The sequence below is a fragment of the Mesoplodon bidens genome, assembly GCF_964165515.1.
Source record: "Mesoplodon bidens genome assembly, chromosome: 4".
Classification (NCBI taxonomy): Eukaryota; Metazoa; Chordata; class Mammalia; order Artiodactyla; family Ziphiidae; genus Mesoplodon; species Mesoplodon bidens.
In genome coordinates this window covers 84859829-84872275 of record NC_138160.1, presented here as the reverse complement: position 1 = coordinate 84872275, position 12447 = coordinate 84859829, and positions in this window count along the sequence as shown.

Below are 12447 nucleotides of genomic sequence, written 5' to 3'. Positions count from 1 at the left end.
ATTCTGCCATTGTAGTGTAAGCAGCCATATATACATACTAAACAAATGGGTGTGTCTGTTTTCCAGTAAAATTGTATATCCCCCCAAAAAAACTGTGGACTGGATTTGGCCTGTGGGGTAGTAGTTTGTAGACGCTTGATCTAGTAGATGCAGAAAAAGTATTTGCTGAATGTTAACATCCATGTGAAATTTAAAAAAATTCTTGGCGAACTCAGAAGGGCATTTCCTTACCCTGATAAAGTGTATTTTATTAAGAAAAAAAAACTATAGTAAGCATTTATACTGAATGAAGAATATATTAAAAGTATTCTCTTTAAGATCATGAACAAGACAAGATTACTACTATTGTATTGAAGGTTCCAGCCAGCATATTAAGGCAAGAAAAGGAAAAGTTATAAGAATTAGAAAGAAAACTAATCTTGTTTGCAATAGAAATAATTATCCACCTAAAGAACTAATATAAATAAATATGAAAAAGATACCCTAATATAAAAATGGGCAATAGTCTTGAATTGGTACTTCATAGAAGAGAAAGAGAACGGCTCCTGCAAGTATCTTTTGTTTGCCCCTATATACCAACTTCCCACTGTTCTTCACCTTGTGCTCCGCCCAGGATCCTGGCCTCAGCAGAGTTCCAGGTGGATTTGGCCAATGCGGATTCCTAGCAAAAGATCAGAAAGAAGGAGGAAAATGAGGTTGAGGTATTTGTTCTTCTTGTTCCTGTCCTCATTCTGGCTGTTACTTTCAAGAAAAGGCCCCTGCTTCACAGTACTCTACTCTTCTGGGTTTCCAGTAACCTCTCCTTCCTCTGGTCCTTTTGGATCTAGGTGTGGAGATAGGTCTATTGGTAACAGTCCTGGTTTCGCCTACATCCCATGCACATCTTTGTACTTAGTCCCTTTGATTATGCTAACTTGTCATTTGTTCACTGTTGAAATCCAGATACAACCAATAAACGCATTATAAGATGCTCAATCTCATTAATAGCCAGAAAAAAATGCAAATTAAAACCATTATTAAAGATGATTTAAAACCTACCAGATTGGGTATAATTTAAAATATTGACAAGGATGAGAACAGACAATACAATTATACATTACTGGTGAGTGTATAAATTGATACAACCATTTTTGAAAAACAATTTAGTATTATATAGAAAAGTTGAAGAATCACAAGCCTATAATCCAGCAATTTTGCACCAGGAGCCATGTTCAAGGAGGAATTTTTGTAATAGCAAAACATTGGAAACAACAAAGATATTTATCAACAGAATGGATAAATGGATTGTGGCTTATTCATACAATGGAATACTTTTTTTTTTTTTTTTTTTTGCAGTATGCAGGCCTCTCACTGTTGTGGCCTCTCCCGTTGTGGAGCACAGGCTCTGGACGCTCAGGCTCAGCGGCCACGGTTCATGGGCCCAGCCGCTCCGCGGCATGTGGGATCTTCCCGGACCAGGGCACGAACCCGTGTCCCCTGCATCGGCAGGCGGACTCTCAACCACTGCACCACCAGGGAAGCCCTGGAATACTTAATAGCAATGAAAATGAATAAATTACAGGTACATAAAAAAGCATGAAGGAAGTCAAGAACACAAAAGGGAGCAGAAATATCAACTTAAAGAAGGTGAGACATGGGCAAAGATTTGAAGAAAGTGAGAAAAGGAGACATGAGCATATCTGGGGGGAAAGCATTCCAGAGGAGAAGAAACAGCAAGTGCAAAGGTGCTGAGGTATTTGTGTTTGGTGTTTTGAGGAACAGCAAGGGGCCCAGGAGACTTAGAGTATGAGGGAATACTGTATAACAAAAGATCAGAGAGGCAAAGGGGTAGAATAAGTTGTTTCAGGCCTTGTAGGCCATTGTATGGAATCTGTTTTTAGTGAGAGTAATATGGTAACTCACTGAAAGCATTTGAGAAAAGTGACACGATCTGACGTGTTTTTAGATAATCGCTTTGGAAGCTGGAATGAAAATGGACTGAGAAAGGGCAATGGAGGACTGAGAAAGGTTAGGAGGATGTTGCAATAATTCAGGTGAGAGATGACATGGCACTGGTAGCAATGGGTGTGGTGAGAAATGCTTTGTCTCTGTTATATTTTAAAGCTAGTTTACATGGAATTTGCTTATATTGAATGTAGGTATCTAGAGGAAGACAGGAGTCTGTCATGACTCTAAACTTTTTAGGTTTGCATAACCAGAAGGATGGAGTTGCCACTAAATGAGTTGAGGAAGAGTTGGAAGAGGTGGGTTTGGGAAAGAAGAACTTCAGTTTTGAGCATGTTGCGTTTGAGATAAACATGCAGACGGATATGTTGGGTAGACATTTGGATATAAGAGCCTGAAGTTCAACGGATAGGAATTCAGCATTCGTTTATGCACATTTCAGAACTCTCCAAAATAAAACTTTAGTATGTGTCCTTTCGGCAGACCAAGACATTCTCTTTGCTGCAGAGAACTGCACTTGCTGTCGAGCCGCCACACTTCTCGTTAATTATTGCTGAGGCAGCGATCCAAAGCATCTGGTGATGGATTACACATACTTGATGGCATTATTTCTACTACCTGGCAGAGCAAACAGATGCTTAAGCAAGGTTCCTAGCTTTATGAATGATGGTAGTAGAACATTCAGCTCCCTTTCCCCTTTTGATGGATATAGCTGATGCTAACACCACATTTAAGGGACTACAAATAAAGCAGGTAAGTTCTCAAGAATCTCATTCTCATCCGCCAGTGGAAACTGAATGAGGCAGAACATTAGCCTCTGCAGCAACTTATTATTTTGCCATCACATAGTACTTTGTCTTTCCTAAGGAATTTGCAATCCAATGTAATTTACATAGAATTTCTGAAGTTGTTCTTATATCACTTTCCTATTTCCAACTCAATTTGCATTTGAAAACTGGAGAGAGAAAATTTTTTCCCCAGAATAAAGATCAGATTCTTTGGAATATCTTCTCAAACTTGAAGTTATTCACCCTTAATTCTAATCTTCCTTTAAATTCCTGTCGGTGAATTATAGATTCTAAAAGTCTTAGCATTGTACATAATTTTACTAAGATACCTAAATTATCAAGGTCACTGGGATACAGGGCTTTGCTGAAGCAATAAGACATTTCTGTTCACTCAGAGGAAGACAGTGTGTTTGGCTCCAGTGGTAAAAGGGTTTCATTCGAATTGTGATCAATGACTGGAAGGTCATGTACAACTAGGGAAGACAGAGTGGGCACAGCAGCAGGAAGAAGATTTTCTGTTCTGCTCACACACCTCATTAGCTCTTTCCATAGTTAGCTTCACATCTCTCCCCACTAAGAGGCCTCTTGGGCTTTCGGTTTCCAATCTCACAGACTGAGTCTCCCTGAGCTGAGAAAGCTAAAGTAGGGAGTAGATCTGCCTGATGGTGGGATGCAGGGGCTGGGGGCACGGTTTAATCCATGGCAAAGGACACCACCTGGCAGGGAGATTCTGCTGTGAGATGACACAGACTTCCAAGCAAAAATCACCCCATATCTGTGAGCCTCTCCCTAAGCAAGGAAGGCAATGTTGCAGGACCCCTTGGGGAAAGGTATAGAACTGGCCTAAGCAGACCATCCACAGATGTTTTCACCAGTGTAGGTTAGGTAATTACTTAACTAGGCCCCTGGAAACAGTTGGAATAACTCAATATTCAAAGGAGCCATGACACAGTTTGTGGAAGCCAAGAATGCATTTCCACGTGGCCCAGCTGTGACTGGGAGTTTTCAGGCCTTGGAGATGGACAATGATTTATCTGGCTTGAAGGTTATTGGACAGTTTTTTTTTTAAGAGCTTTGTTGAGATAGTTTATATTACCATACAACTCACTCATTTAAGGTGAAAATTCAAAGGCTCTTAGCATTCAGAGCTGTGATTTTAGTCATGTAATACAGAAACTTTAACTGTAAACAACGTGAAACCAGCTGTCTGAGGGGTGGCAGTAAAGAGCAGAAGAGAGGGACGCCTGCTAGCTGCACTCCCCTGTTTATTATTCCTCCTCTTTTTCCTCTTCTGCTTCCCCGGAATCCATGCCCATCTCTTTGTAATCTTTCTCTAGAGCTGCAAGGTCCTCTTGGGCCTCAGAGAGCTTTCCTTGCTCCAAGCCTCCCGCATCTTAGCAGTGCACAAAGGTTTGCTTTGTGTGTCTACGATCAAACTTATGGTCCGGGTGGGTCCAGGCCTCGGCGAGGGCGGTGGTGTCACTTTTATTTTTTAAAATGGCAATAGATAAGCATTCAGTGATTTTTGAATGGCATTATGTATATATGTTTATTTTTGCCTCCTTAAGTGTTCATGTAAAAAGTAGCTAAGCAATTTCACAATTTTCTGTTTTCTGGTTAGAAAAAAGCAGTTAGAGAAGAGCAGGCATGGATACTGTCCATATCAGACACCTGACGTTTCAGATATTTTCAGATACCTGCTTGGCATGTATTAAACTGCACCCTGCAGGCTTGCAAGCCTTGTCGTTGCACAGCCTCGAGACTGAAGAGCTCAGAGATAGTGACAGTGACAGCAACATCAATAGTTTATTGGATGGGAGATCTTACTCGTCTGAAGCAAAAAGGTCCTGGAGTGACCTCCCCACGGTATACAGCAGGCAGGACACGGCAGACTGCTTGTGGGAGAAAGAGGCTACCATTTATAGAGGGAATTGATGTCAGTTCGGCTCATCAGTTACCAGAGAAACCGGCAGCTAGGGGCATGTCCTCACAGACCCTCAGGTTAACAAGTATCACAAGGGCAGATGTTTCTCTTTAATAAACTAGCAGGTGGAGCCACCTGGCCTAAGGATTAGAACAATCACCAGCTTGGGCAGGGGACAAGCACGTCCAAGCGCATAGAGACTGGTGGAGCAAGGGATGTACAAAGAGCAAGGGCACAGCTGTCTTGAATGACCTGACTGTACACTCCACCCATACAGACCCTGCATGACCCTTACAACCTTGGTCCAACCCTCTTCCTCGCTACCCCTGGAGTCAGTTATGTAGAGGTGCACTGCAACCAAATACCACAAATGCCATACAGGTAATAGCAGCTAAAGAGTATCAAGAGGGCTTCCCTGGTGGCGCAGTGATTGAGGGTCCGCCTGCTGATGCAGGGGGCGCGGGTTCGTGCCCCGGTCCGGGAGGATCCCGCGTGCTGCGGAGCGGCTGGGCCGTGAGCCATGGCTGCTGGTCCTGCGCATCCGGAGCCTGTGCTCCGCAGCGGGAGAGGCCGCGGCGGTGAGAGGCCCGAGTACCGCAAAAAAAAAAAAAAAAAAAAAAAAAAGAGTATCAAGAGTTCAAGAGCCAGGTGCTTACTGAGTCAATTTTTCACAGAAGTTCAGAGGACGACAACAACATCTCGCTGTAGACTCTACAATCAAATTCATTTCACAGTGAGGCCACTGTTGTCACCCAGTCAGAAGAAATTCCCTCCACTCAGACTAGGGATGAAATGGGAGATGTTTAACAGGCACAATGCAGGGAAGATCATGACCATTGAATAAAAAAAAGCGGTGACCACATTCTGAGATAATACCACCCCGTGTGTCGTTTTTGTCCTGACCTGCAGAATCGTCCCGCCTGTTCACCCTCGGAGCCCACAGCCCAAGCTGAATCCTGGACAGGCAGTGTAATATAATGGTGCCTTTCTCCAGTAGAGGGCCTGGATTAATTACTTTAGCAGTCTTAGGCGAGGCTGCTAGAACACTGGTGAAATCGGTAAATCTCTTTCTAATCCTCTTCCCCACAGGGCAGCAAATCCAAACCACCGGGGACTCACCTGCCGGTCCCAGAGCCATTTTATAATGTGTTCTCCCGCGGGTAGCTCCCGTGGCAAGGGCAGAAGTGGGCTATTGTCCCGACTGATAGTTGGCAATGGTCTGGTGGTCAACAGCTGAACTTGGCTGGCGTTGACTAGTTGCCTCTGGGTTAACACGGCGTAGGCACTAGGATGATTGCTCCTGGATGTTCAGTTATAGCTCATACGGCTTGAGTTAGCCTCCTGGTCCACACGTTGAGAGATCAGATTTCTGGCTCACTCTTGTTCAAGTCCATTGATCTTTTTTCTTTTTTTTTTTTTTTTTTTGCGGTACGCGGGCCTCTCACTGTTGTGGCCTCTCCTGTTGCGGAGCACAGGCTCCGGACACGCAGGCTCAGCGGCCATGGTTCACGGGCCCAGCCGCTCCGCGGCATGTGGGATCCTCCCGGGCTGGGGCACGAACCCGTGTCCCCTGCATCGGCGGCGGACTCTCAACCACTGCGCCACCAGGGAAGCCCCATTCATCCTTTTGATTATCTAGCAGCAGGGGGGTTCTAAGGCAGGTGGAAATGCCAGTGTATGGCTTTTTTATCAGCTCAGTCCTGAACTTCATGGCCTGTGAAATGGGCTCTTTGGTCACTATTGATGTCCATTGGGGCCCCCTATTTCACACATAGCTGTTCTAGACCTGGAACAGTGTTGTTTTGCCTTGCTCCAGGACTCGGGTAAGCGTTTTGTAATGTCTTCCACCTGTTATGGCGCATTGTAGACGGCATAAAGCTGTTGTCCCATCACACTATATGGTTGCTCTGTCCCCTTCCATAGCTGGGATCAGAAACCCAAGATTACTCTTTTTATTATTTTGCTCTCGGAACAGGCCCCAACCAAACCCTTCGGGAAAATTGGTCACATCAAATACACAAGCCTGTACCTGAGTTAATATCGCTAAAGCCCGTGTCTGTAATTGTTTAGGGGTAATGGGTTGGGGGTATCCAGGTCCTTGCATTTTGTCTGTACTCACCAGCTATCCCGTTGCAGTCAGATGAGCCATGAGTGCAAGTCTCTGAGGTTAACAGGATGTCACCAATATAATGGAAGAGAAAGACGTCTCTCATGATAGACAGCTGTCACAGGGCCCCACATGCTAGTGGACGGCCACCCCTGAATGACCCCTGCAACCTTCCATTCTCCGTCCTTATTTCCCGGCAGCTTGGTGCTCACGGGAGTTTCCCCGGCCTCCTGGCTGGCTCTTCAGTTGTTGGGCTGCACTCCGCAGGCCTGCAAGCCTTTGTAGTTGCCCAGCCACAAGACCGAAGTAAGAGCCCAGAGCCAGCGACAGAAACATCAGTGGTTTATTGGACAGGGGACTCTTACTTGTCTGAAACCAAAGGTCCTGCAGCAACACCCCTACTGTGGACGGCTGGGGGCAAGCAGCATATGGCAGCAATCTATGCTACTTGGGAAGAAGGAGGCTACCAATTATAGGGGAATTGATGTCAGGTTGGCTCATCAGTTACCAGGGAAACTGGCGGAGGGGCATGGCCCTCACAGCCCCTCAGGTTAATGCCCATCACCTGGGCAGATGTTTCCCTTTAATAAACTAGCAGGTGGAGACGTTCTCACCTAAGGATTAGAACAATTACCAGCTGGGGCAAGGGGTAAGGACATTCACGTGAGTAGGGTGTAATTGAAGCAGGCACTGGTGGAGCAGGGGATGTACAAAGAGCAAGAGAACAGCCATCTTGAGTGGCCTGATTGTACAGCATGATGTAGCCATAAAAACTAGATGACTAGCAGCATTTTAAATTATTCTTCTTGAAGACAGAGCCATCATTCACTGAATGGCACCTCTTTCATGAGTGCAAAAATCCATGCAAAATGTTTACTAAGTTTTACCACCAGATGTCAGCCATTCACTGCACTGGTAACAACTACCCTGAAGCAATCTTGAGGAGGAATCTATAAATGTGGATGTCTCTTTTGTTGATCTTTCCCTCTGTCTCTCTTTCACCCCTTCCTGCTAATGACTGTCAGTCTATCAATCAATCATCTATTGATCTAGCATCAATTTATTTACTTGTAATGCACATATTTATTTAATCTATCTAAATAATAAAAGGGATATACTAGGCATTTTAAGAAAAGTAACACGATAAAGAGTTTAACTATTTACATATACAAATGTGAAAACTTCACTAAAAACATTTTCTAAACTTTGGTCTGTAATTCAGACTCTTTTCAGCCCAGGAACTGTGGGACCAATGCAATGTTTTGCAGCCTTTGTTTTCAGAACATACTTTCAGCTGTCACCTGGAAGTTTTGTTTTTTGGAACTTTTTTTAGATTCTTGTTGTTACTCTGGAATTATATTCTTATTGAAAAAGTATCAACAATATATTGAGAAAACCATACAATACTTGATTTTTAGAAAGGCTCGAGGGTGTTTGATTAAAAAGCTATTGGAGGGCTTCCCTGGTGGCGCAGTGGTTGCGAGTCCGCCTGCCAATGCAGGGGACGCGGGTTCATGCCCCGGTCCGGGAAGATCCCACATGCCGTGGAGCGGCTGGGCCCATGAGCTATGGTCGCTGAGCCTGCGCGTCCGGAGCCTGTGCTCCGCAATGGGAGAGGCCACAACAGTGAGAGGCCCACGTACTGCCAAAAAAAAAAAAAGCTATTGGAGGACTATGGAAAGAGAATTTTTCCCTACCAACTATCGGCAACTTCCATTTTAATTTTTTTTCTATCAAATGCCTTCTTAAACATTAACATATACTTTCTACGATCCCTTACTCCAAACTTTGTCAGGTCCGTAGTTCTACTTCTGTCACTGAACTTAACACAGTGAAATTATGCTTTCTTTCTTCTCTAGATTGTGAGCTACTTGAGGTTTGGGAGCTTAGCAGGTATCTATCAATAAATGATTTTTATTCTCTAGACATGGAATGCAGCCAGCCTATGGTGGATTGTTGACTGCCTACTCAGAAACCATTTTCTTCTATCTTTTCTTCCTCTCTGAATTTTGTTTAGGTGTATAGGACTTCTCTTGTGGAGCCATGGGACTTAAGGAAAGTTGATCCCACCCAGGCTTCATGCATGGGACTGAGTGATCTAAAAGGAATCCCATTCCCTTTGCTAAGGATTAGCTCAGAAATCACCATGTGATACATGTTAGGGAACGTTTTCTTAGAAGGTTCAAGAAAAACTTTCCTCACTCCTGAAAGAGTACACTACAAGGAGGAGTGGTGGATAAATCTTTGCAAATCCATTGTCATTTCTGAAAAAGAAACACTAGTGTTCTTGTGTTTCTGAGCTCTTTGGGGGGGTTTATATGGATAAGGGGAGAGTAGGAGAGTCTCTCTCAAAATTTCAGACACATACTAGACACATCTTTCATATCCCATAGAAAAAGCGTTCAAGAGAATGAAATCAACACAGAGGAAAACAGTTGTGGTGGGTGGAGTGGGTGGGGGAGAGAGAACAAGAGACCTGATGTTATTTATCCTCTGTGTCCCTTTATCCTCTTACCCTAGAATCTTTATGAGCCAAGGAACCAAGAAATTTCTCTCTTTCTCTCATTTTATACCATTATAATCCAATGATATAAGAGCTTTGATAGTGGAAGTCTGTCTAAGCAGCTGGGAAAATGTCTAGAAGCTAGCAGGGCAGTAAGGGCATGGCCTTTTGAGAAAGAAGTTGAATATGGCTTCTTCTTGGAGTGAGAACGTAAGGAGGCCTCTGGGGTTAGAAGTGTCCTTGCTGTTCACCTATCTTTCCTGAGTTGAAACAAAATTCAGAGCCTTAGTGAAATTCTTAAAGGTTTCTGTGAATCTCATGGCTGTTGGAAAATATAGTAAATTGAACTTCACCAACATTAAAAACTTTGAAAAACAGAGTTGAGAGAATGAAAAGATAACCCATAAACTGAGATTAAATATTTATAAATCAAATATCTGATAAAGGGCATTTATCTAATACATATAATGAACACCACCTCATTTTCTAAAACATTGGACTAACTTGAGATTTTATTACAAGTATAATTTGTTTTTTTTCTTTGTCCTGTTCAGTAGATAAAGTACAGTTTTTAACTCTTACTAGCAGACCTCAATAAATTAATATGAGATAACATCAAGTATATCAGATGCAGTTAAATCCAAATTCCTCCTCATGGTTTTGATACCCTTTTTGTTGCAGCAACCTGGCTTTCCAGCCCATCCACCACTGCCCACCTAAACTATCCTGGCCTCTGGCCCTGCTGCTAATCCCATGACCTGACCAGCATTGTCCTTTAGCCCTCTTCTCCCTTACTTAAATATCACCTTCTTTATTTAAACTCCGTGTTCTTTCTTTTCATAACTAATATTATGTTTATCTTTTACCAAATATATATAAATAATAAAATACATATTTACCAGTGTAATATATAAAATGCTATATTCCTGTAAATTTTCTAAACTCAGTGCTCTTGTATCAGAGGTTTAACATTGGGTAAAAGCTGTTGGAGAACACGGTATTCACATGTCTTAAAGTGTTTTCTCTCAGAAGCACCTTCTAAAGACAAAGTGGAATGTATGGAACATATATAATATAATGGAGAAATTTGTTGGACACCATCTTACTTAAGTGATCAAAAGTAGCATCACCAATAGTGGGGCAAGCTGACATTATGGGCCTCCTGATATGAGGCAGTGGGAGGCAGGCAACATCACAATCATGAATCAATCATGAGGAAACAGGATTGGTTCAAGATGGCGGAGTAGAAGGAAGTGGGCTTACTCCCTCTTGTGAGAGCACCGGAATCACAACTAACTGCTGAACAATCATCGACAGGGAGACACTGGAACTCACCAAAAGATACCCCACATCCAAAGATAAAGGAGAAGCCACAATGAGATGTTAGGAGGGGCACAATCACAATAAAATCAAATGCCATAACCACTGGGTGGGTGACTCACAGACTGAAGAACACTTACACCACAGAAATCCACCCACTGGAGTGAAGGTTCTGAGCCCCACGTCAGGCTTCCCAACCTGAGGGTCCAGCAACGGGAGGAGGAATTCCTAGACAATCAGACTTTGAAGGCTACCAGGATTTGATTTCAGGACTTTGACAGGACTGGGGGAAACAGAGACTGCATTTCTTGGAGGGCACACACAAAGTAGTGTGTGCATCGGGACCCAGGGAAGGAGCAGTGACCCCATAGGAGACTGAACCAGACCTACCTGATGTGTTAGAGGGTCCCCTGTGGAGGCAGGGTGTGGCTGTGGCTCACTGTGGGGACAAGGACACTGGAAGCAGAAGTTCTGGGAAGTACTCCTTGGCGTGAGCCCTCCCAGAGTCTGCCATTAGCCCCACCAAAAAGCCTGGGAGGCTCTAGTGTTACATCTCCTGAGGCCAAACAACCAATAGGGAGGGAACGTAGCCCCACCTATCAGCAGACAAGCAGATTAACGTTTCACTGAGCTCTGCCCACCAGAGCAATACCCAGCTCTACCCACCACCAGTTGCTCCACCAGTTGTATAGCAATACAATCTTACCTCAAGAAATAAGAAAAATCTCAAATAACCAATCTACCCTTACAACTAAAGGAATTAGAAAGAGAACAAACAAAACCCAAAGTTAGTAGGAAGAGAGAACTCATAAAGATCAGAGTAGAAATAAATGAAATAGAAACAAAGAAAACAATAGCAAAGATTAATAAAACTAAAAGCTGCTTCTTTGAGAAGATTAACAAAATTGATAAACCTTTAGCCAGACTCATCAAGAAAAAGAGGGAGAGGACTCAAATAAAATTGGAAATGAAAACGGAGAAGTTACAACAGACAACACAGAAATATAAAGCATACTAAGAGACTACTACAAGCAACTCTATGCCAATAAAATGGACAACCTGGAAGAAATGGACAAATCCTTAGAAAGGTATAACCTTCCAAGACTGAACCAGGAAGAAATAGAAAATATGAACAGACCAATCACAAGTAATGAAATTGACACTGTGATTAAAAAACTTCCAACAAACAGAAGTCCAGGACCAGAGGACTTCACAGGTGAATTCTAGCAAATATTTAGAGAAGAGCTAACATCCATCCTTCTCAAACTCTTCCAAAAAATTGCAGAGGAAGGAACACTCCCAAACTCATTCTATGAGGCCACCATCACCTTGATACCAAACCAGACAGAGATTACTACAAAAAAAAAATTACAGGTGAATATCACTGAAAAATAGAGATGAAAAAATCCTCAACACACTACTAGCAAACAGAATCCAACAACACATTAAAAGGATCATACACCATGATAAAGTGGGATTTATCCCAGGGATACAAGGATTCTTCAACATATGCAAATCAATCAATGTGATATACCACATTAACAAATTGAAGAAGAAAAACCACATAATCATCTTAATAGATGCAGAAAAAGCTTCTGACAAAATTCAACACCCATTTATGATAAAAACTCTCCAGAAAGTGGGCAAGGAGGGAACCTGCCTCAGTATAATAAAGGCCATATACGACAAACCCACAGCCAACATTGTCCTCAATGGTGAAAACTGAAACCATTTCCACTAAGATCAGGAACAAGACAAGGTTGCCCACGCTCACCACTGTTATTCAACATTGTTCTGGAAGTTTTAGCCACAGCAATCAGAGGAGAAAAAGAAATAAAAGGAAAACAAATTGGAAAAGAAG